The sequence below is a fragment of the Coptis chinensis genome, chromosome 8 (assembly GCF_015680905.1).
Source record: "Coptis chinensis isolate HL-2020 chromosome 8, ASM1568090v1, whole genome shotgun sequence".
NCBI lineage: Eukaryota > Viridiplantae > Streptophyta > Magnoliopsida > Ranunculales > Ranunculaceae > Coptis > Coptis chinensis.
The window spans coordinates 80,560,195-80,586,352 of NC_141463.1; the positions used below are offsets into that span (position 1 = coordinate 80,560,195).

Genomic DNA, 26,158 nt, shown 5'->3' on the forward strand with positions numbered 1-26,158 from the left:
TTTTGTTTTTTTTTTAAATTCCACAATAGTGGTCCTATTCTTAACAGATTCTCACAATTTTATATGCATGCAAACAAACTAAAAGCCAATTTATGTACCCCATTTCCGTGTCTAACTTTGATATTTATCCTAGTACATACAACCTGTAAAATGAGATCGAATACGACCTTGACTAAAACCAATTAACAAACGAAATGAGGAGCATTTTATCCAACCGAGTAAGTCCACACTTTTTGATTGATAATGAAAGAAATGTTTTTAATCACATATTTATTTAACAACATAAAAAAGAAGAAACTATTGAGATTTGAGAAGGTGTTTTGTAAGATATTATGCCATGCCTTAATTAAATCCATATATGAAATTATTGAAATCCTTACTTAGTTTTTGGAACATGCTACTGTAAATATTTTATTTTAAATATAAAATTGCCATGTTGATTGTTGACTATTTAAGGGTAGTATATCAGTTACTAAAATATTGAATTGGAACAATATATTGTATATCCTAAAAACTGAGATATATCGGTAGATATATATCATTTTGTTGACGGGTCAAAATTTTATTTTGTATGTCGGTATATCGAAAATGTCATCGATTATATCAGAAATATCATTGATATATTAATAAAAATCAGGCAAAAATTGATCAAAATCAACAATTTATATTTATATCGAATCTATAGTATATATCAATCGATTATATCAATATATCAAAAATTGCAAAATATCGGTGATATTGTTTATTAAAGGGATTTCAGGCAAAAATATACTCTATAACTTGTTAACCTATGCATGAGAAACTAGAATACCAGATGCACTACAGGACACCATTTTCCCAACAATAAGAATTGAATGATCTCCGTTCGGTGAAATTATCATCTTAAAACCAGCTACAACAACACTCAAATGTAAATTTAGTGTTGACTTTAAAAGTTTAGGCAGTTCTAGAGTACACCTTGATTATTGGTGCGTTGGCATCTCATCTCTTGGTTATAGACTTTGTCATGCAATACACCCTCACTTCTTGCATGATAGAGGGCTACAGCCTACGTACTCTAGATTTTGGCTTAAAAGTTAAACGCTCTAACTTGAAATTTAGTCGTAACTCATAAGAAGAATAGTCACATGGACACAACAGACATTCACATACACACGCACACACAAAAGCTAGTTATAATGTTTTTCAACTAACTTATTACACTTAAAATTAAGTAATTATATTGCAAGCTTTATTTTTCAAAATCGATTGATATTTCGGACTTTTCAAAAAATGAAATATATTATAAATATCGATATATCAGTAGATATATCTATTTTTGTTAACTGGTCAGAATTTTTTTGTGTCAATATATCAGAAAATATTAGAAATATCATCGATATATATTGGAAATGTCGAAACAAAAAATAAAAAATCAGTCAAAGTCAACAGAGTCAAAGATCAAAATCGGATATATCAAATATATCGATCGATATATAAAAAAAATGATATATATCGGATTCAAATTGTCTTAATATATCTTTCCAATTTATCTCAATATACCCATTTCAGACCTTTCAAAAAACAAAATATATCACCGATATATCGATATATCAGATGATATTTTCGGCCCGGACGAACTGAGTTATGCCGTCCAAAATTTTGGTTTCTAGCTATCTAAAAAAGATCGAAGCCGTTTACATAGTGCTTCAAGTGTACACATACCCGCTGACGTATAATTCAATGCAAGCCAAAAATACCCGATGACACTTTTTAAGGACAGCAAAATCGGACTCGTAAAACATCCTCAAAGTAGCAAAGGGACAGAAACAGGTAATACCGTAATCTGCACTTGATGAGTTGCATAGAGGCCACTCGCTAAAAGTCAATTCTTTTGGTCTTCAGGTGATAAAAAATCGTTTTCAAGATTCTGAAATTAGTGTCTTTTTAGCGAGGCTATTAAGCCATTTGCCCATTCCATTAATATACCAAGCGACTAAGCTATACCAAAATTCCAGTCTCCTCGAAATTTCCGTAAATTCATATCGAGGGAGAAAATTCCATAAAAAATCATACCATTGCTGGCAATATCACCTAGGGGTGTCTCTTTTTGCCGAATTTCCGATTTTTTCGAAATCCGACCCGAAATTGGTCTGGCTCTGGGTGTAGTTTTCATGGGCCGATTTTCCGATTTTCGAAAATTCCGAAAAAAAATTGGATCGGATTTGGATATAATTCTAAAATCCGATCCGAAATTTCCGAAATTTCCGATATTATTGCCAATTTATTCAGAAAATATATACTTCTCTCACTATCCACTTGATTAGATCTCGACCATTCATTCATTTTTTAGTTTTTTACTTCCAAAAACAAAACAAAAACATAACCTAGTTGCTACTTCCCCACTTGAATTGGACCACTCTACTATCATTACAATCGTCCGCCATAACAACAATTATATGAAAAAAAATGTCATTGAGTCATACAATGACTTCCACTCAATCCAAAAGCCAAATTCCAATAGATAGAATATTATGTAAAAGCTACTTAGAGTCCAAGACCATAATCCATTATTTACGCAGATATTTCACGCTTCAATTTCCACACACGAAAAAAGATTGAAACATTACAAATATCCGGACCTCAACCGTAATGCAATGCTTTTATCACCGGTCAGATGTTCGCTTTCTCGCTTTTTTGGATCACTTGTTTGAATGAAAATGAGTAAACAAGTCACGTATTGTTGTTGGTACATTGGTGTTGTGACATGGTTTTCTCTCCCTACAAATGAACATTGCCGTGTATGATATTCCAAAAATAATTGAAAGAAAGAGATCTTTGAAAATTTACCAAGTATTCCGAAGTTATTCAAATTTCCGAAAGTTTCAAATTGAAATATATTTTGAATCCAAAAAAAATTGGATCGGATTTGGCTAGCATATTAGGTTCCGAAAAAAATTTGGAAAAATTCCGAAAGAGGTTAATCCGATCCGATCCGAAGTCACCCCTAATATCACCGGTCACCGCAACGTTCTTTTTCTGCTTTCTTTGTTTTTTGCAAGAAATTATTGAAAAGCAGTCAGTCATTGGAATGACTAACGAGGGAAAGAAACATATCGAGAAATTTATCCATACTCAATGCATTCCAAATCAGGGAAGCCTCGTCTACCACTTTTGAATCACAAGTATGAATTATATACACTTTAAATTTGTGTACGATCGGTCAGTGAGATACGACTGAAGACACATCTTCAGAATGACGAATTTATGGCGATTAGACACAGAAAAAGGAGGTGATGTCTAGTTTTTTCTTGCTAAATGTGTGGGATATTAATGCATTGTATTATAGTACACGTAAACACATGCAACAGTAAAACGTCAAACATTTTTCTGCTTCTGGATGTGGACATCTCTGGTTAAGTGAAAGGTAAAAAGTTGTACCAAGTTGTGTCTACTATGCTCCACACCCTTGGGATGTAATAAGATCGGTTTGGGTTGTGGTGTGAAAATTTTGAAACCGAACCGATAAGATAATTGGGTATCTGAAACCGAATCGAACCGAACAGAACAGAAAAGATATATCTACTATTATCTCTCTCTATATTAAGGCTAAATTTATGGTGCGCAGGTCGTATAGTATGCTATCAAATCTGGGCCACTCATACAAAGGGGTGCGTGTGTATTGCATGGCAAAAGTACTGATCCAAAGGCCCATATTACCTGCGCACCATACATCTCGTGCACTGAAGACATGCTCCTATATTAAAGCATAATACTTGAGGTGGCCAATTTCCTTCTTATGTAGCAACTTTTCGGTACTTGGTTCTGCCACATGGACCATTTAATGATATGTGGATCTCTAATAAAACTGCCCGCCCTAGATTTCTCTCTCAATGAAAACTTTTAGAAAATCGAAAGATTTTCCTATACTGCCCTCGGGTCTCCCTCTTATCTCTTCCTGATTGTATTATTTTTTCTTTGGCTGAATGAGAAAAAGGGTTAGATTCAATCCAAGTATCGCCTAGGCTAGATTCAATTCAATCTCAATCCTACTAATCAAAATCTACCTGACATATCTTCAATCCTGACTTCTTTCGAATACTCGGTTGTGTTCGATGAGAAGCACTTTGACAATCTATGAATTTCATTGTTTGTCGAGATAGCTTAACTTCACGAACATAACCAACAGTCACATGCACACAACCTACAATATTATGAACAACCTGAGTTGCACTGATTAAAGAAGCACGACGGATTCGAATTGCTTACCTTAGAATGTTGATTGGAAGCAATTTGAAGATGAAAGAGATTGAAAAACCCACTGGCATTGCAAAACTCATCCTTGAGAAAGTGTTTTTGAAGTATTATTCTTAATTTCAGCTCATATATATATCTACGGATGACAGACTCTCTTAGAATTATTAACCTATTGAATGGTAATGAGAAAATACCCTGCCTTAGTACTCTTTCAAACACCCAATATATTTTAAAGTAAGTCCTTAGCTGATCTCCATTACAAAAAAAAACCCTGCAAAATCTATTGTAAGTGGTATCCTCATTAAACACTCACTAAATCAACAAAAGAGGTTTAAATTATTTGTACGTTATATCAGAGTTTCTTTCAATATAACATAATCAATTTTTAATCATGATTTACTTCATAACTGTTCAAAGATCCCATTATGAGCATAACTCTTCTAGAGAAGGGATAAAAATAATAACAATGATCATCTAAATATTCAAATAGTTACAAAGATAGTCAAAAGTATCAACTTAATTAAGACTGCTTTGGTTAATTGCTAATGAAGGCCTCACAATCTAGCTTGGAGCCTTGGACAAATGTTCTAACCTCTCTTCATTGAAAATGGAATGCGAGAAAGGTGCAGTTTGTGTAACAGGTGGTGCATGATATATAGCTTCATGGCTGATTATGAGGGTCCTTCAACATGGTTACTCTGTCCGAGCTATGTAATTCACTCACTTATTTCTTTTGTCAGCCATTTTAATTTTACATTATTGTTACGGGAATGTCGTGCTTTTTTATTGATAGTATTATACGTTAAATGCAATTTATAGCTTCTAATCATATTCATAATAACATTCCATACTCATTTTTTATCTGGGATTCAAGGAAGATACAAACCAACTCATTAATTTCCTTGGTGCACGACAAAAGTTACAATTATTTTATGCAGATCTTGAAAAGCTAGAAAGTTTTGAAGTAGCTATTGATGGATGCGTTGGTGTTTTTCACGTCTCTCATCCTATGGATTTTGAACAAAATATACCCAAAGACAATTTAATCAAAACGTCTATAGATGGAACTATTGGAATTATACAAGCATGTTTGAAGTCTAAAACAGTGAAGAAAGTTGTGTATATTTCTATTGCAATGTTTGAACGGTTCTCAGGAAATGAAGAAGAGAGTGAGAGGCTTTCTGACCTCCTGCTCCGGACTATGATCATCTATTTTGGCTTCAGGTCAAAGGTACATTGATTGTATGATATTCACAATTCTATTCAATGTGTCACACTAATAGTTTGATACTTTTCAATTTATACGAATGTCTATTACTTAGTTGATTTCAAAAAAATTGAAAATTTTCACACTACGCTACACCATAACAGGCTATTTGCAACGGTAAAAAAGCGTTGCTAATAATTTTTGCAACGCTTTTTAAGCGTTGCAAATATGGCGTGGGTAAAGTGTTGAAATTTTTTGTAACGGTTAATAAGCGTTGCAAACAGAAATTTCCAACGCTTTTTAAGCGTTGCAATAATAATTTGCAACACTTTTTATAACTATTTGTACACAAATTTAAAACATTTGCAACGATTTTTTTTATTTCACAAATGCTTTTTAAGCGTTGGTAATTTGTAACGGTTATTAACCGTTGCAAAGTTGTTAGTTAATTTAAAAAAAATTAATTTAAAAATCATTTGTAACGGTTATGAACCGTTGCTGATGGGTTGCTGATAAAAAATAATAATTTCTCATATTTTGTAGCGACTAGCTAAACCTACAAAAAGATGCCCCCTCTTGCACCATATACATAAATCAACAATTCTTATTTAAACTAAATTTATCCTGTACACAATACATTTTCATACTATTTTACAAAGAAATCATAATATATATGGGAAAAAAAACTAATAAAATACAAAACTAATCCAACCATATACATTTACAACTTTGAGCGATTTTCTAAACCTCACAAACTTATTGTTGAACTATCACCATAAAAAAAGTTTTCATACTATGATCCTAAACAAGAGATAACAGCTTGCGTTGTGGAAAATCATATGCCCATTTACTTCCACAAATGCTCCAAAAGAGATCCTAGCATTAAGATAAAATAGTCGACCAAGAAAAGATCATGAAGCAGACAATAAGGGGATCAAGACCAATTCAAACGCTAAATACTGATAATCTAAGGTATAGTGGATTGAGTTTAACAGTAAAGAAGGACTAGGGATTCTCACCTCTGCATCAAAACCCAAATGGAGATTCATGAAAGATTCACATTATCAAGCACGAACTTATCTCTCACAGAATGTCCGAACCGTTAATACCCTACAATTGTAGATGATAGAGCTACAATATTTTTGCTCTTACCAGTGGATACGCCAAGATTAGCAAAATAAAGACCGGATTATAAACGCAAAGATCAATCCAATGAGAATTACCCATAAAAATTTGCGAATGGAGCAAAATATAATGTTATCGTAACTTTAATAATATTTCAACAATTAAAAGCAAAACTTTGTTTAATCTTATAGTATATTACCTCATATCTGTTTTAGCTCCGGCTTGTAAATTAGTTTCCACCAGAATCAAGAAGGCTTCACTAAATCAAAAGAAAACAATTTGAAGGCTCACCAATTTCCTACCAACTAATTAAATTATGATAGAGCGGGGAAACCTCTTTTTAATAAAGGAAACATGTTTGGCCAATTTCACGCCCTGTAACTTGAAAACAGGCATTACCATCGCCGCCGGCCTCTTTACGGACATTAAAGAGGTTTTGGGTCATTTTACATGCTTTCATACAAAGTAAAAAGTCGCTGTGAAGATTGATTTTACAGTAGGAAAAACTGTTAAGTGCTAACTCTACTTTACAGTGGGAGTTTGGACTGCGAATTCTACTTTACTATAGAATTTCGGACTACAAACCCAAGCTTACAGTGTCAAAACTTGATCCTGGCGTGGCCAAAAGTGATTGCGATTTAGAATCATCTAATCAGGTGACCAGAGCTAGAAAGGGTGAAATGCACGCAGTATTTGCAAGCAGCACAATTTACAATGTGATAAGAAACCTAAAGGAAGGGGTAATGGTTTAGGTATCTATTACATGTGGCAATATGCCAGGCACTATCAAAAGCAAGCATTGGAAATCAAATCAGGTATCCAAAATATAAAACAAGGGAACCAGACGCCATCTACCAAAAGCATGACTGAAACTGAGCCAAACATAGGCCTATATCCTATAATAAGATACTAGGTTTTCAGTGATCAAACAATAGAAAAATCATTGCCTGGGGCAATAGGAAGATCCTTTTTCCAGAATCAGCAATGAGCACATTGTAAAAAATGTTGTTTTCTTGAAGGCAAATGGACGAATCCGATACAGCAATAGATAAATCTTCAATAGAATTCCCGCTCTCAAAGACAAGACCTCTGCCGGGATAATTTAGCAGTCAAAAATTTTCACCCCCGCCACCATTTATGGCTATTTTTTTTCGGTAGGAAAGCCTTCTCAATAGGGAAGGGAACCGACAAGTAATAAGCCTGTTGTCATTGACTAGGTTAGTTTTCCCACTACAAACTGATTACAATTTTTTTTACAAATTGACCGGAGTAAGAAATACAAACCTGGAAATAGACACTACTACAAAAATGCACATTAGCCACGGTAGGTCAAATGGTATATACCACCGTTTTCCCAATAACGGTGGCTAATAGTCAATTCCCACGGTAAAGATGGTTTTTCTAATTTCGGTACAAGCAAATGCCACTGGTCTCGTAAAACAGTGGTATATAATATGCCATATACCACGGTACAACATAAAATTCCTAATTTGTTTTCTCACATTCATTTACCCCACCGTTTATATAGAAAAGGTGACTAATATTTTGCCAAAAAATAAACCTACCGTGGGTAAAGCAATCTTGAAGAAAATAAAAAACTAGAAAAAAGGGGGAAAAACTGTCTATCGCTAAAACTTCTATCGACACCCTCTTTTCGACTAGCTAGGGTTTCAAGTAGTGTTTTGTTTCATCTCTCCCCAATTTTGGTTATCGATCAAGTATTTTCGGTTTTTTTTTTTCACTCTTTCTTCTTCTCACATCTCAACAAGGTAATGAAATCAAAAAAATTATTTATTTTAGCACCGATTTTTTTGTGTAAGGTTTTATTTGACAAAAAATTTCAATTTTAATTTTCTTAGGATTTACAAGCTTTGTTTTTCTTCACTACTCAAAGACACATTTATTTTCCTTCAACGTCTCAACTTGATTCATTGTTGACCAAACCCGTGTCAATTTAGTTTCTTCAAAGGTTTTCATATTCATTTTTTTACTGGATGTGCGCTGTTGCACGAAGCGAAAGCTAAGGGAGGAAGAAGAAGCTATGGGTTACTGGTTCATTTACAGCCAAAACCGGTGGCGAGATCATGGGAAGGAAAAACTTAATGGACAGTCCGTCTACTACATTTGAAATAGATCTTCTATCTTTTGCCTACTTGTGAATGTGAATGTGGTTCCATGATTTTTTATTTTTATTTTTTTCAGAAAAGTATATACTTGATTTTGTTGTTATGCAATTTTCTGTTTAAACTAGGGATTATTGAACACTCTCCACGTGCTCCCAAGTCAAAAGACAAAATTATCAATTCTTGAAGGAGATGAAATAATTATCTTTATGCAGGTACTGAAGGAGATTGATCACCCTATCATGTATTCTCTCTCTCCTGGAGTCGGTGCGACACCAGCTATATGGCCAAGGATGTGAGCCCTCTTGTGAACATGTATAGGCACTATACCATAACAGGCTATTACTAACAGTCAAAAACCGTTAAAAAAATATTTGTAACGCTTTTTTATCCATAACAGTTTGAATGGGTAATCTGTTACAAATATTTGTAACGGTTTAAAAAGCGTTACAAAGCATTATTTTGCTAACGGTTTTTCCGAATCTGAAAATATTTACTAACGGTTTTTTTTGCTCAATTGTATTACTATTTAGTAACGGTTTTATAACATTAGTAACATTTTTTAGTGTTACTCTTTGCTAACATTAGTAACGGTTTTATAAAATCGAACGCTTTTTGTGTGTTAATCTTTTCTAACATCAAGAATGCCAGTTTTATAAAATTAGTAACGCTTTTTGCGTTACTGATTTATAAAGTTTGTAACGTTAATTTTCTTTTGGTAACAGTTTTCTTTGCGTAAAGTGTTACTCATTGCAAAGCTTAGTTACGGTTTTCCACCGTTACAAAACTATTTGATATGTAAAAAAAATAATTTCCGCCAAAAATACCCCCACTTATTGAGTATTCTACAATTGTCCATAATATAAACAAGAAATTAATCTCATAAGTACATCCAATCACATAATCTTTTATTAAAATAACATCACCAAAACATCTTTCATAAATAGGATTTGCCACTTAATGAAATACACACTATTTTCCAAATCAATGAGACTTGTTCTTAAACTCAAACTCTCACGTCATTTGTATAGAACTAGCACCTTCAATAGTTGTAAGCATCAGGAGATGATTTTGGGATGGTATCATCAGAAAAGTCTCTTTCATCCTATACACCAATAGAAATACATAAAAAGGAATCAGGCAGTAGAAAACAAATATGTATAGATATATACTTATATCATATTCTTAAGTAGTAGCTCCTTATACTCAAACTACGAAATTCAGAAAAGAGAATATGGTAGTAGGCTAGTAGCAATAGAAACATAGTATAGACATGAAAGTTTAAGTAACTCTCCAAAACCCTATAACCTTGTCGACACCTTGACGAAAGACATAAAAATTTCGCAGAGTCTCCTTTGTATTTTCAACATTTCATAAACATAAATCCTGCCATAACCTCGAAAATCAAATAATATATTGATTCTTAGAACTAACTACTCAAATATATTGATTAAGTAGAACCAGCTACTTAACCATCTCGACCAATGCCAGTTAAGTCAAATAACCAATCCTCGAATAAAAAAGACACTATAAATTATATACCAAAATTAAAATGAAAACAACATATACATCACTTCCACTTATATCAGTGTTATACACTTCTATTAGTTCCAACCCGAGATACCACACTTCGAATATATATACACCATACATTCACACTACTCACATATAAGAACCCATCTTCCAAAACAAAACTCGTGAATAGACTGCATGAAGGAATTTAGACAACTTTTAGAACGGAATAGACTACAAATTGTGCAGAGTGGGGAAGATTTTTTTGGTGGGGTTCAAGAATATGAAATGTCCATCTTACTTAGCTTCAAAATTTTTTTTGTAGGGGAGGGTGGGTGGGTGGGTGGGTTCAAGAATATGAAATGTCCATCTGACTTAGGTTTCAACAATTTTTATGCTCTCATACATACTTTCGAACAACACTTAAATCCCAAAAAATCCCTCAATTTCTCGAAGGCAATTACCCAAGAAAAAACACTTATTCCTAGCCCTCCACTGTTAATCTTCATATAGAATTAAAGGTTACTCTTCACAAAATGAGAAACAAGTTTCAACAAAAAGAGTATGTTAAAGAGCTCCAACAACAAAGATTTTATTCGAACAAAAAAGTGGGAAAATAAAATGGACTTCAAGCAGTCTGATCCCTCTAAAGGGCGAGGCAGAGGCGCAAAGAGTTGGGTTTCCAAAATATCCTACAACTATTTTCACTAAAAAAGCCGCCATAGAAGCCTCCTTTGACAATATATTGGCAACCAACCATAGACATCACAAGACTTAACCAAAGTCAAAATAATTAAACAATTTCAGCTCGACAAATGCATACCCTTATTGAAGCACAAACTGCGCAAGAATGCGACCGCCATCACGTTCAAACAGACATCATAGTGGCTTAAAATTCTCAACATTCCCCGAAAACTTCCTCCATTGCTCTCTTATTATCTCTGATAATACCATACAGAAGAACTCAAAAGAATATCAATGATTTAGAATTAACACTACTACAGAATGACACTTATACCACTGTTTTTAAGTGTGGTATAAATATATTTACCACTGTTATACAACCGTGACAGTAGGTGGTGTGGTATATAATAATAGCAAAACTGTGATATATATGTTTAACGGATACCACAGTTTTTCAAAGAACTGTGGTTTGTATGCCCATTATATACCACGGTTGTCAACAGAACCACGACTATTATATAAGCTATTGAAACCATGGTTTATATTAGTGTATGTGTTATAATACCGTGGTATATAGTTATACTAAACACTATGGTTTATGCCAAACCGTGGTATATATATATATAATAATAATAATAATAATAATAATGCTAATAACAGTCTTCCACTTAAAAACCTAACCTCAAGATAACAAAATTTACAGCCGGTACCGCCTACATACAACATTTCCATCCCAACAAATTCCAAAATGTACAATAAACTATCAAACATTGCAAAAAATAATAATAATAATAATAATAATAAAACTTCCATTAATTTTTTGAGTGCACTAAGAAAACAAACTTCAAATTCCTTTTCATAAATTAAAAAGGTAAGACTCATAAATTAAACTGGAGGGATCCGAACATAGCTAAAACTCATCCTCATTCGCTTCCAACTAAACACCCCATTTTCCTAGATGAACTGAATAATATCGAAGTCGAACACCGTCAAGTTCATCTTGCGTGTATGTCCGCTTCATTAGCAGCAATTCTATACCTCTTTGTAAGATTTCAAGAGGTAATTAGTGTCGTGGAGATCATATGTTTGAGGATATGTATTAAAAGCCTCGCACTACCATGGTATATACCAATCAAACCTCGGGTAGAAAACAACACACATAGTATCTAGTAGATTGATTGGTACCACACTCATTAACCAAAGGGGCTTATCAATCGGTGTTCTTTGCAAATCTGAAAAAGAATGGGAACATGTGTCAAATTCTCAGAATGAATTCACATACAATTATCTCATATTGTGATTATGTTAATAGTGACACTCCTAGAGCTAAGCACAAGGTCCAACAAACAACACACTTCAAACACAACAATAATCATCAATATCATTTATCCCAATGTTATGTTCCAAGACATAATACGTTAGCAAAACCGTAATAAGCCCCGAACAACAAAAAAAACACATTATCAATGAGCACAACAACCAAAATCTTATTATGCCTTGCACACTAACATGTATGCAGGGATATCTAATCAAAACCCAAAGCAATCCAATTGTAAACTTGGAGGATAAAAGTCAAATTAAATGTTAAATCCGAGATTTTTATTGACTTTAGCCGGATTCAAATCCACTTTTGGACCAACAAGACCAAAGAATATTTAAGAGTTAAAACCTTTAGATTTGGTCAAGACATTTCTTTAACAAATTGATATAATCATCATGCTCACAGCCAAGATGGGGTGATCCATGTCAACCCCGCGGATGATGCCCACTTCCCTCAAGACTAATGAGCTATTTTCTAACATCCTACCAAAAGATCAACTCTAGGTAATTTCATAGCTGTCATTATTGAAAGTGCACCAAAGATGGAGGCAAGTGTACTGAGACAATTAACAAATTCATGTATTACAAGGTCCGGAGAAAATGGCCATTTATGCTTTCTCATGCAAAGGCTCAGTCACTTTAACTAAATATAAGTGCAAGTGCATGTGACAACAACACACAACATTCTCTTTTCATCTTCTTTCATCATTCTATCTTCTCTTTCTCCTTCTACATTGAACTCTTCAAGTCAAATAATTCAAACTATTACTTCAACAGTCTTATAAAATATTTATGGACTTTGTAGCACCAAGTTAAACACAGCAATACACTTAAATACAATTACAATATAAAAGCCACAAGACAAATGAAAATATAAAGGGAAAAAGGTACAAAATCATATTAAGCGGATACAAATAACAAACCCAAAACAAGAAAACATAAAAAGAAATGTGTGGTTGGTTAATGTTAATGGTATGGTATGCATTCAATACAGACTACAAGTATTGGTCATCATGTTACTTTAACAAATAAGCAAAGAAAGAAGGGTCAAATGAACCTACTTAATCAACTGAATTGTAGTTTTCACAACAACAAATAATACACCAAACAAACAAAATGGACAATTAACTAGCACAAGAGGAACAAATTTGGTAGAAGAATCAAAGAGCCCCCGATAACATTTAGAAATGTAGACATAATAGTACGTGTCGAGGGTTTTCTTTTCTTAATCAATAATACAACGAATCGATCCTTCAAACTTAAAAGCAGATTTCACGAGAATATCAAATAAGTTTGTTAACTCGTGGAACTGGAAACAATATTATACACTTGAAAATTTAGTATTGGCATGATCGGAGCATAATCAATTAGGTATATGTTAATAAGAAATATGAACTAACTAAATATTTTTCTATCAAATAAATAACGAGACAGAACTCATAGAAGAACACAACAATGATAATAGATCCTAACGATGAAGCCCGGTTGAATCATTGCCACAACAAAAAAAAAACGATAGTAAAATATGTGAAAGAAGATAAACCAAGAACCGAACACACCTCTGGACTGAGAGGCTCCCCACTTGAAGTTGAAACCGGTCTTTGGTAAACCAAATTGTGAGCAAAAATAAATAAAAAGAACAAAGACCAAAAGCCTTCCTCAATATAAAAAAATTCAAAAAATGCATATTCTAACAAAAAAGGATGATCAATTAAAAATACACTTGAGACCAGAGTTGTGCTAGGAAGCGCACCACCTCCGTGAGCCCCCAATCATTTCTCTATGAGCTTTTTTCCTCACCTCGTCAAGTTTCTCAAGAGACCTTTCTAAAGGTCTCATTCCAAATGAACTATCGAGAAAGAACAAAGAACAATAAAAAAAACATTCCATGTCAAAAGAGAGCAAGAGACTACAAAAGTAGAATCTAAAACACAGTTGCTTTCAAAGGTTGGATTTTTCCTTTAGTTACCATCAAAGTAATCTCACTAACAAAGAACATACTTTACAACAAACTACCTTAGCTATTGCGCCATGACAGAAAAATGAGGCATCTCTAACTTCAGGGGTTCCATCATTTAAGCACTACAAAACACATAAAAGTTTATCAAATGTACGAAATAAACAGCTTATACTTATTTTGCCCAACATCATAATGTAAAAAAGTAAAAAAAGAATAATAAGTGAGCATTGATGTGCACATATTCACTGACCTCCATACATATGGGCTTCCTTATGCAACTTAAGAACAACAGCCTTGTTGCTAGTCTCGATACAATATGTAACCCAATTCAAGGTTAAAGAGCGGATTTAGGGGAACTTTATTTTTCACTGCAGTTCTAACATCTGCAATGGCATAAATTCTCGGGAAGCGTGAGCTTATAGGTTTCAAGAAAGCCGGCGGTTTATGCAATGTTAAATGTAATATAATCAGCTAACCAAAAAAGTGCATAAATGGATAAACATGTACCACAATTACTTGCAATTACTTATATGCTGGTAAGTAGTACCATAGATAAGGAAACACATGTCCATGTGTAATACATAAGAAAACATGCAATATGTAATAACTAATAACTCAAGTAGTAGGGTAGAACTTGTCTTTTTTGTTCTTTTTTTTTTTTCAAGAGGGACTTCTTATTTTATGCTTTCATCGGTAAAGTGAAGATTTTCATTCAAATAAAAAAGGAGTAACCTAAAAGCACAAGAAAAAAAGGAAAGAAAAAAAATACAAGAACATCATCAAAGACTAAAACCCTAACAACCCCACATCCAGGAACTCTATAAATAATATCACTCCATCTCACAATAAAAGACTCAAAATTAATGCTTCTAAAATCCACAAACACTTTACTCCACTAGCAAAGAAGGCCTTTTATGGTCGATGACATTCCGGATATTCATACATTTACCATCAAACCTGTCATCTAATACTTTCCAACCATATCCCACACGATCACAAATGGAACCATTTTCTAAATACATTGACCTCTGGGTTGGGTCTCATTATGTAGCATTCTGAGCCTATTGTGAGCCCGCCAATTTCTACTTCATTTTGTTATGCTTTGCTGCAGTTGAGAGATATCACAATCGCATTCAAACCTATACCCTCCTTGGGTTTAGAGATTGCCTCCATTCCATTGAAAGCTTACTATTAAAAAAAGCTAGAACAGTTTAACATACAAATGTTATTACAACCACTTAAAATCAATTGATTGATTCCATTTCAAAACTTTAAAATACCATATAAAGACCGTAGAAATATATTTATTTGCAAAGTGTCCATAATTCTTTGCCAAGTCTCCATCCAATAACGCCGCTATGTAAAGATCGGCCTAGTCTCTTTTTTTTTAAGAAGCTAGAGGTTAGGCAGACCTCGACTTGTATTAATAAAATCATGTTCTCAAGTAGACCAGCTAGCCTATGGTCTCTCTCTTTTAATTAAGCTAGTAAAATAAGGACAAAGTTGTAAAGTTGACAAAAATGAATACAAAGTGGTTTGAAACATTAATAAGATCTTGACAAAATGGGCTTGGAGGACCTATGGCATTAAAACAAAAGGCCCAAAGTAGAAAAGCAAAGGACACTCTTGAACAAATGCGTATCCTAATTCTGCCTTTTAAAGTAGCAAAAGAGTTACCGTGCAATGGTTTCGAGTGGCACCTAAAAGTCCAAAGCGACTATGTAGATCTCCTACTAAATCTGCAAACCCCCACATAAACAGAGCTACATGCCCACACCCTTGCATTCGGTTACACTCGTTCTTTGACATAATCGACATGTAAGTACTAGGTAGAAAACTGACTTACTTGAGATAGCCCTTGCTAAACTTTTATCGCTTTAATAAATAGGCACAATAGAAAAACCAGGTTTTGAAACCCAAATCCTTCCTCCTTGCAAATTAGTTACTAGACAACTAGTACCAAATCATCACTTTGATGTCCAATGCCACTCTCTCTCAGATGATTTTTCCCCTCCATATTTTGTCAATGAGGGGATACCGGATCACACCATAAACCCGAATAAGGTGTTGTAACCTTAGGACCATCAACATAATTTGATAACTTCTAATGGAGTTAAAAAAAATAATGTACCGCCGCTTACGTACTTGTTGGTTTTACCTCAAATAAAATGGTTGTTTAAACTTAAACACAAAACCAATACTTCCACAAGATATCCTTCCATCCACCCTTTGTCGGACTTGCAACTTTCCAACCAAACACGAGCAATTTGAGGTTCATAGCTTAAGTGTAACTTGTTTTGAATTAAGTTCCGTGATACGTTGATCAAGCTTTCTCTATTATAGAAAAGCTTCGTAACCAACTTTGGCGTGCAATTTTGAAAAATAAAACAAAACAAAAGTTGCAGCTATCGATTCAAGATTACACGGTTCCACTTTTGAAACAATATTAAGCAAATTCTACAGGGAAAGCCAGATTGATACCTTTGGTGACTAACTATAGAAAAGAATGGAATAGAGATGAAATTAGCAAAGATATTTCTTCTTTGTTAACATACACTCTTTGTTTCTTTTTAGGACTCTCCCTCATTTGACCAGTCCACATTTGCCTTAAGCTTTTATCGACAACAAAACATAAGTTTGCATCATTTTTAGGAACCAATCAAGTAAATGCTTGGATGCCCATTCACCCAAGTTTCGTTCCCATGAATCCTACGACCATTCAAGATGGATCTCCAAACAATTGGCCAAGGCATGAAGGGCATTACTTCAAGCACATGTTTGGCTTCTTCAAGGAACCCATTTCGTGAAAAATAAATCAACTAAGCTACCAAATTCTCTTCGATGGAATCATTTTGTAGACTGAACTTATTGAATCAAAGAAACTGCAACCTAGCTTAACAAGCCCCGGATGATTGCATAATGAAATAATGTAAACAAAAGTAACTAGAAAAAAAAATAAAAGATTATTACCTCAAACCGCAAACTCCTTGTTTTCTTCTTCTTCTTCTTCTTCTTTCTTTACTAGTAACAATTTTGATTTTGATTTTGAGGAGTGCAAAAATTAGGGATCTTGAAATAATGCGGCGGTGAGAGAGAGAGAGAGGAGAGAAAAAAAAAGTTATGTTTTATATTTCGATTTTTTAGTTTCCTCTGCTCAAAATTTTAAGTTTTAATTTGTAACACTTCTCCAACGCTTAAAAAGCGTTAGCAATTAATTCTGGAAATTCACCCAAATAAAACAACGCTTTACAACATTACCAACGCTTATTTAACGTTGGAAAATTACTAACGCTAAATAACCGTTGCAAATTAAAAAAGGTGCGTGTTGCAAATATCCTATTATGGTGTAGTGTATTGTGTAGTGACGGTGGATTTTCTCACCGCTGCGTGGAATCCTAAGAGTCGTGGAACTGTAGAAGTTGTGGGGAGAGACCGAGAGAATAGCAGGAATCTAATTTGAATGAGTTTCGTCGCATTATTTTTTTTCACGATTTGACTATTTGGCATAAAGTCATAAACCACGGTAGAAAGTGGAAAATTTATATACCACTCGTTTATGTTTAAGGTAGTGGGAATGTGCAAGATTACTCTCATCTGAAAAAAAACTAACCATGGTATATGGCCCAACTTATCCCACGGTTTTCATGTAACGGCATATACTAGTAAACCAATGACCAAAGAAATTTCCGTGGTATATAAATATTTCCCATGGTTTTTGGAAGAACCATGGTATAAACGTTCTTATTGACCGTGGTATATGTGTCATTCTATAGTAGTGTAATCCCTTAAAAGATATACGAATCCACTGAAAGTATAGTATCTGTTACAGGATAGCAAACTGTTATTACAGGTCACACACTTTCCTCTACTATATCATCATTTACAGCTATAACATAATTAAAGATAAGTCTCATTCAGCCACATATGTCTGCTTTTAAACCTTTTTCTTCTAAATAAAGAAATTAGGTGTTCGTTTACATGCTCACCCAGTCTGAATGGACACAAAATGAAGGTAACTAACAAAAGTTGTAAGCACAATACCTGACTATCTATGACAAAATACTCCAAATTCATCCGCAAGTTCACACCTGTGCCAAATTATAGAGGATCACCGTAAGCATATAAACTATCATCCAAAACCAAAAAAAAATCTTGTCACTCATAAATAGATAAATGAGGAAAGAAATCTCTTTATATGCACCTATTCGAGGTAATACACTAGTATCATTCTTGATGAGGCTAACCAATTCCTTTGGAATAGGTACACACCAGCATCACAAGTTATTATTAGAGATTACTCCTCCTAGGAAAGCAATTTGTCATGGCTGCGGCTTGTAAGAATTTCATCAACCTATTCGTCACGAGGGCGTTCCTAATAATAGTGTCTATTTTCTGCTACTTCAACTCGTCGTACGCAAGTGCAACACCAACACCAACACCAGTCACTAGTGAAGCCGGTAGTAATGGTCTAATTTTCTCATCCCAACTGCCTCGAAAGAAGATCTCATCCTCAAAGATCCTCGCGAAGAATCTGCGCATTGTTGAGCCTTTGGGCGGCGTGAACCCGATGAAGCTAACTTCAATGACAAGACAAGAACAGATTGAACGACAATTTTATCGCGGATTCTACTAGATCATGCAACCGCGAGCTTTCAGCCCTACCTCGATTAAGATTACAAAACCCTTCAATGCCTCTTGTAGAACCGGTGGATCCAAACCGGGATTTGAGAAAGGCTACCATTGTTCAACGCGAAGATATGCAAATCGATTCGCCGGGTCCGGCTTGACGCTCTGCTGGTCTTGTGTGTCTAACCCGTGGTTCGAAAGTATTTTTTTATTGATCTTACATCCCGTTGTTTGAATTTTAAGTTGGCGATGGCTAGAGATTTGATCTTTAAGTGTTTAATGTTTAGATTGTTTTATCGATGCATGTGGACTTGCGGAATTATATAAATCTACAATATTTTTAATAAAATTATTTCTTTGATAATTAAAAACTATGCCTCGCTCAAAACCCTTAATCTACTTTTACTTATGTATATATTTTTCTTGGGGTTGGTTTATGAAATCTGTCGATGGACAGCATTGCCACTTTCCGACCATGAATCTAGTCAGTAATTCATACCGATGTGAAGATCGAGGGGGTATAAGTTATCTCTTTCCATCTCCTTGTTGGAGAAGTGAGAGATCACCGGTCATGACTTTTTTTCCCACTAAACTTAGGAAGGTGAAAATCTTGTACTAGGCGTGGCAATTCGATTGAGCAAAGGATGCTTTGTCACTGATCATCTTCAACATAAAATTCCAGTCTTACAATGGTAAATAATTACTAGCTTAGGTGACTCGTTGGGAAATAAACTACAGGAGGTTTTGAAACGGTACTTTCAGATTGGCGACTTTTTAGAAGCAGAGTGGTGAATAACATGGGGTATACCTTTAAAGGACAATTATCGGTAGTAAAAGACACTAACCAGTTAAGGTCTTTCTTGAACGGACTAGGAAAAGGCGGAATATACAAGGAAAAAAAACTAGGTAAGGTGCATATGGAGCAAGCCGAGGATGGTACCGCAAGTGAAGCTAAATGCAGATGGACACATAACAAGTCAAAAGTCGAGGATGGGAGGAATTACTAGGAATTTAGAAGGCCAAGTGAAGCTTTGCTACACACGTGTCTTGGGGATCCAAGATGTGTTCTCTGCTTCAAGAGCTAAAACCTATCAAATTTGGACACCAAGGATGTCGATGTTGCAGGGAGCAAAAGGTACTAAATTAGTAACCTCAAATCCTTAAGAGCAAAGAAGAATACTTAAAAGCATGGAGGTTGCACCATGGCATTGATGTGATCTCGAGCTACAAAATTTCCAAAAACAGTACTTTTGCTCCTTAAGGCCCACCTTGACTCTCTAATACTTATATCTAGCATTTTCTCTGAACTTCTCAAAAAAATACTACCACCGAAAAAACACCAGCCATTAAGTGCCTTGGGAAAACACAAAAGCGGACATAACCTTCCACTTCTAATTTCTTGTTTTAGCGAAATAGTTGATTCCGTGACAAAGTTTCCCTTAGATCCCTAACCACTAAAATTGCATCCAAAGATGCCTTCTCAGCATCTTCTCGTCGAACAACGATCCGCATGCCTTATGCAGTCTTACTAATCGTCCGAACAACGATTTTAATTGGAATCCAATCCAATCTACAATCCAATCTATGTGTCTACGACTCATGCGCCCATATCTAAAGGTATGGTAGATAATGTCTCACGGCCTATTTCAGAGGTAGAATCATTTTATCACTGTTTCGCATCAAGTCTACAACCATGTTAATCAAAGATCAACAAGAAAAATCTATTGGGAATCCACACTAAAACTAACAACAAAATTCTAAATTCCACCGCTTGCACCTTTTTCCTCGAACCAAGAGATTGAAACAACATCTGCGAAGGGGTGAAAAATAGAACTTTTGAACAACGCCATAATTTTATGAAACAATTTAAAATATTCAGCTAATATTAAGAGATAACCGACACACTTGTGTTCAAATACCCCTTAGCAAAATTAATTGACCCAATCGAAATGTTGAGCGTTACCATTGACAAAACCCCGCCTCGTTCTAAAACAAAAAATCTAAAATCCAATTAAACCCAACGCCAATAATGAAACCAAGCCAAGAAAAGAATTGAAGAATATTTACTAATAACGAAAACCCAAGAGGAAGGGCGAAAATAAAAATCTAAATTTTCCAAACCCAAAAAAAGAAGAAGAAGACAAATAACTTACCATCAATTCTTTTTAGATCAGGTTGTCTAGATTTGAGCTATCCACATCATCCTCCCTCAAAGTGAGAAAGTGAGAGATGAGTCGCGGCATCCTTTGGTTTTGGAATGTCTTTTATTTTTCTAATTTGTTTTTCTAACGGTATCAATGTGTTAGCTCACCGTGAGAGAAATTAATTCCGATAATTATCTGAAATTAAGTAACGGAAAAATTATATAGTTACGCTTTGTAAACGTTTGTAAGTGTGTCACGGAAAAACGTTACTAAGTGAAAAAGAGTCATTACTAAATCACCCTTTTGGTGTAGTGTGCACTTAAAAATATATCATCCCATAACTTACATAACATGTTTGATAGGAACTGAATGTGTACAAAATCACATGTGATAAAGATTTAGATGCGCCATGTTTAAAGGCCACATGTCAAACTGAGAGTATGCAAGGTAAAGAAACCAAGCATGCTGTTATTCACATTCCAATTTCACTCACATTATAATATATAAGTTTATAGTAGACCCTTAAGAACAAAACTAATCCTCTTCTACACCTTGCATTTGTTGCATAATGTGCAACTTATAGTTTTGTTCTAGAAAACATCAATAACAAAGAGCACAAGCACAAAAATACACGAAACGGATAAATAGCTCCAATTGTCAATCAAAATTGAACACTAAATAAATCAGCATACACCCATTTCTAAAGTAAATAGAACCATAAGTAAAACATGAATGAAAACACGAAATAATTTAACACAAGGTTGACTAAGCAACATTGGATGATATATGATCACTTTGTACCTACATAATTAAAGATAGATATAACCTAAGCTCTCATTGGCAACCATGTTGACCTAATGCTAGGAAAGAAGATAACATTAAGACTTGTTCTGAAATATAGGTGAGGTGGCAGGGCCTATGTGCGGGCCAGTTGCACTCTACATGTTAGAACTAGCCCCGCTTGATTAGGAAATGTAACTTCAAACAAAGTAAAAAAAAAAATAACTTGAAAAACTCCTGAAGGTCAATGCAAGATTTGATAGAAAATAGTTGATAGAATTATCTCTAAACAGATAACAAGTTTGTGCATGTATGTAAACTTGAAAATTCCAGAATGCTGTGCATGTATTAATATACCTATGTTTAGTGTCAAACAAGTTCACTACTTGTTACAACTCTAAAGTGTTTAAACTTGATTACTCTATTTTATGTTAGAGCCCCTTGAGTCTTAAGCATTATGAGGCACCGTTTTGCTCATGAACCCGTGGCATATTTCTATTAGAAGTTTATTCAAACAGTTCATATGCACTTGCGTAAAGACCCAAGGTAGTGTAAAATACTTAAATATAATGTTTCATTATAATAGTGATAAAAAAAAAAAAAAAAACCTAACCATTAAGTTTACACAACCCTTCAAAAATTCGATGCCCAATGAAAGAAAAAAGATAAATTTTCATTTTAGTGTCGACCGAGAGCAACTACTTATGGCATGACCGAAAGCAAAAAAACTACTTATGGCATGTTACGCTGAAAAAATCTTAAATAGAATTTGCAATGTTAACTTCAATAATAGATATAGCGAACCTAATCCACGGGTGAGATCATGATGATACCTGGTGCACGAAATCTTCCAGACTGGAGAGGTTGCCTAGAGAAAGAGCCATCTGACCCATATAATCGTCTACCCAGATTGTTACAAGAATAGAAACTTGAGTATCAACCTATAAGGAGTCAATACACGGATGGGTTATTAGGAGACAAAAGACTAGCCCAAGATTACAAAAAAATAAGCTAGCAAAAGAAAGTAAATTGAGTTTAGAAGCATTGAGAATTCATTTTCTTTTTTTTTTTTTTTTTTTCTAGTAAGCTCAATGGACACAATGTAAAAGCTCATCATAGGGGGGTTTGTTGGACTAATTAATGTATAAATAAGTAGTGAATTGGACGTAAACCAAGAAGTACGGGAGGGTAACCAACAACACCATTAACAAATAGAAAGCACCTCAAATAAACCTCTTTTTACCTAAAATGAGACATCCGCCTAGAAATACTAAGGATTACAAATAGATGGTATTCAAGTATTTATGGTCCTTCAAATATTTAGACAAACTAGAAAATTGATGGTTGACTGGCATATCATTAATCAAATTTTCCAAATCAGGTATACCTAACAAAAGCCACAAACACCACTACAACTCAAGCTACTAGAGACCTATAATGTACAAAACGATATATCAATGATAAAATGATGTCGCATACAACCCTTCAACAATGACTTGACAAATTGTATATTTCTAAGTCACAATAACTTAATAAGTTCCCCAAGTGCCTTACTTATTCTTGTACTACTACAAGAAGAATCTAGCCTGGTTAATGGTTTAAGAAAATAGTAATGTCATCATATAAAAACCCAATTTCAGTTTGAATCCAATATACAAAAACTAGCTCACTGATCAAATAGGATAACTTAGTCTACTTTTCAAGACAAACAAACTACATGGGTATTTGAGTAAAGCTATTTCTAAATCTAAAATGGGAACTAATGAACCAATTAAAACAACACCATTCATGTACTTTGAATCATAAACCATTCAAACATACATAAACAAGAAAAGAGGACAAACCTGAAGGGTGGAGAATGAGGGAGAGATAAAAAACCACGAGGTACCTCGAGATGTGAATTGATGAATATGGGTATGAGATGGAGAAATGAGTGGCATCAATTCATCTCCAGTATATTACTAGACCTCTCGCTTTGTTTTCTCTGCCATTTTGTCATATCAAGGCAGATTTAGAGTATTCTACCTTGAACTCAACTACAAAAACCAAATGCAAAAGGAAAAATTCAAAATTTAACTAAATCCCATTTCATAAATCATCAAAATTTATTAGAAAATAATTAAATAACCCAATTATTTACCTTGATGGGTTCAACCTCATGAAGTGTTACAAAACAATCTAAAAAAATAACCTAAAACAAAAGATTAGTAAATACTGAAATCATAATTTGATTTTAACAACCTAAAAAAAAGAAGAGGTTTAGTATTTGGTTGAGTGTGAGAGTCTTGATGAGTGAGGAGATTTGAGATTTGTGGGAGTGAGAGAGTGAGTGTAAAAAAGAAGACAGAGGGGAAGGAGTACTTGGGGCCTTGATGGGAGAGCACGAGGCGGCTAAAACCCTAGATGATAAGAGATTTTAGAAGGTTGAGAAGAGAGAGGAGTTTTTATTTTAGTTTGAGAGTTTTTTTATTTTCTTCCCAGAATTTCCCTCATTCCCAAATTTATAATTTTTAGTTTATTATTATTATTTTTTTACACTGTTAACGTTTGCCTAACGATAAAATCTCGCGACCAAAATAAATAAAATCGTTAGAAATTAATTCAAATCTCACTCGCAATTAAACTAACGCTTTACCATCATTTCTCACTGTAAAAAAGTAGTAGGAATGCACTAACGGTAAAAAACTGTTACAAATTAAAAAATGTGTGCGTTACAAATATCCTGTTTTGGTGTAGTGAGGGTTACAGGAGATGATTGGGATTCATGGAGTGATGTAGCTTCTCATTTTAGTGTATCAAGGTATGTATGTGAAGATATGGATATATGCTAAAGATATTTAACACCTTGTCATTCTTTACAAGGTATATATATCAATGTTCTACTAGCTCATTAATTTCAGTTTTGGAACTACCAAATCCCAAACATTAATTCTGATGCAGATTGCATGTTCATTACTTTTGCTTATAATTGCCAAGAATTTCAAAGGAACTTATACAAACTTGTAGCGTCGAGAACCATCAACTGCAGCTAATATGATAGGATCAACGGGCTTGTGGGGAAACTCATGGCGGACTTAGACATGCTTCATTTTGGGTGGCTTTTGATCCGGTAAAAAAACTTGGCACAATCGACACATTATGATCCCATCACTACCTATTCACAAGTATACTATATACGTATATTCCAAGTGAGATACTCCACCCCCCCCCCCCAATCCAACTGCTACAAGATGAATTTTAACTTTCTGAAGTAGCTTAACCGTTGGATATTGGATTTGGGGGGCCATAAGGCATGTCAAATTTTGCTATCGTTCTGTGGGAGAGGGGTATGTCTAAAAGACCCTAATTTTAAAGAACCTGTGCCATGCATCCATTTTTCTTTGTTTTTGCACAAGGGCACGCATTAACAAAAAGCTCGCACTTTCTCAGTCATAAGATGCCCACTAAAACTGTTGCTCATTCACCAGAAAAGACTTCATTTTTGTCACGCAATTCCTGGAGCTTAACCGTTATATATAGTTTGTGAGGGATTTATTTATGGCCAATATAAAGGATACATGAACAAATTTTTCTTAGAAAATAACATTTTCTTCCAAGTCCTTTCTTCGAAATTATATCTTTGCCATCGTAGCTTGTGATGCAGACTTTACTGTATGCTTTTGAATGTTGACTTGTTGAGGGGTAACACATTTTAAAAAAGAAATCATGTTTCTTATATTCCTTTGCAAGGTGTAAATCAAGGCCCGCATAGAAATTCTAACCTCACAATCAAAGAGCAAAGAACTTCAGTCTAGATGCAATTTTTTATTTACCGTTTGTTATTCTTCAAGTACAAGATATATTAAGCCGTGGAAATAGCAAAACTTTCTTCCTAGCAGATGACTCTATGGTCTATGGCACGCACCCCTCTCATGTTTGGAGGAGATATGAGGAAGCTCGATGACACCACATACAACATCATAAGAAATCCTACATTGCTCGAAATAAATACTTTTCAGCAGGCACAATATGGAGGTAAGTCTCCCAACTAATTATAACCTCCTTCCAAGAGAAACTACTTAATATAGTCTTACTTAATATTAAATTTATTTATAAATTTGATTCATCATCGGTTCCCTATATCAATCGGAGAAAACGTAAAATAGTGACGACTTCTACAAGTTCAAAAGAAATGAATGCATCGGATTCACATGTTCCGGGTCTTACATGCTACAAGGATCCTAGGGTAAAAGGTTGGGTTTCTGAAGTTCTAGATAATGAGCTAGAAGATTTGGTTGGAAAGATAACATAGGGGGCAAACAAAGTCTGCCATTTTGCCTTTACAAGAGCAAACATCTTTTGAAATTGTAAGAAGCTACTTTATAAATTTTGCAATCAAATTAGTGTTTCTTATATAATAATACTCAAATTTTTCTCGTCATTAGCACCAATGATCCTATTA

General features: G+C 34.4%; 2 pseudogenes; one reads left to right on the forward strand and one right to left on the reverse strand.

The window, feature by feature from the left end:
• Positions 1–4,843: 4,843 nt before the first annotated feature.
• Positions 4,844–5,476, forward strand: LOC147483423 (noscapine synthase SDR1 pseudogene; annotated as a pseudogene).
• A 1,838-nt stretch (positions 5,477–7,314) lies between these two features.
• The window catches only part of LOC147483424 (GDP-L-galactose phosphorylase 2-like), a 28,421-nt pseudogene continuing 9,577 nt past the window's right edge, over positions 7,315–26,158 (reverse strand).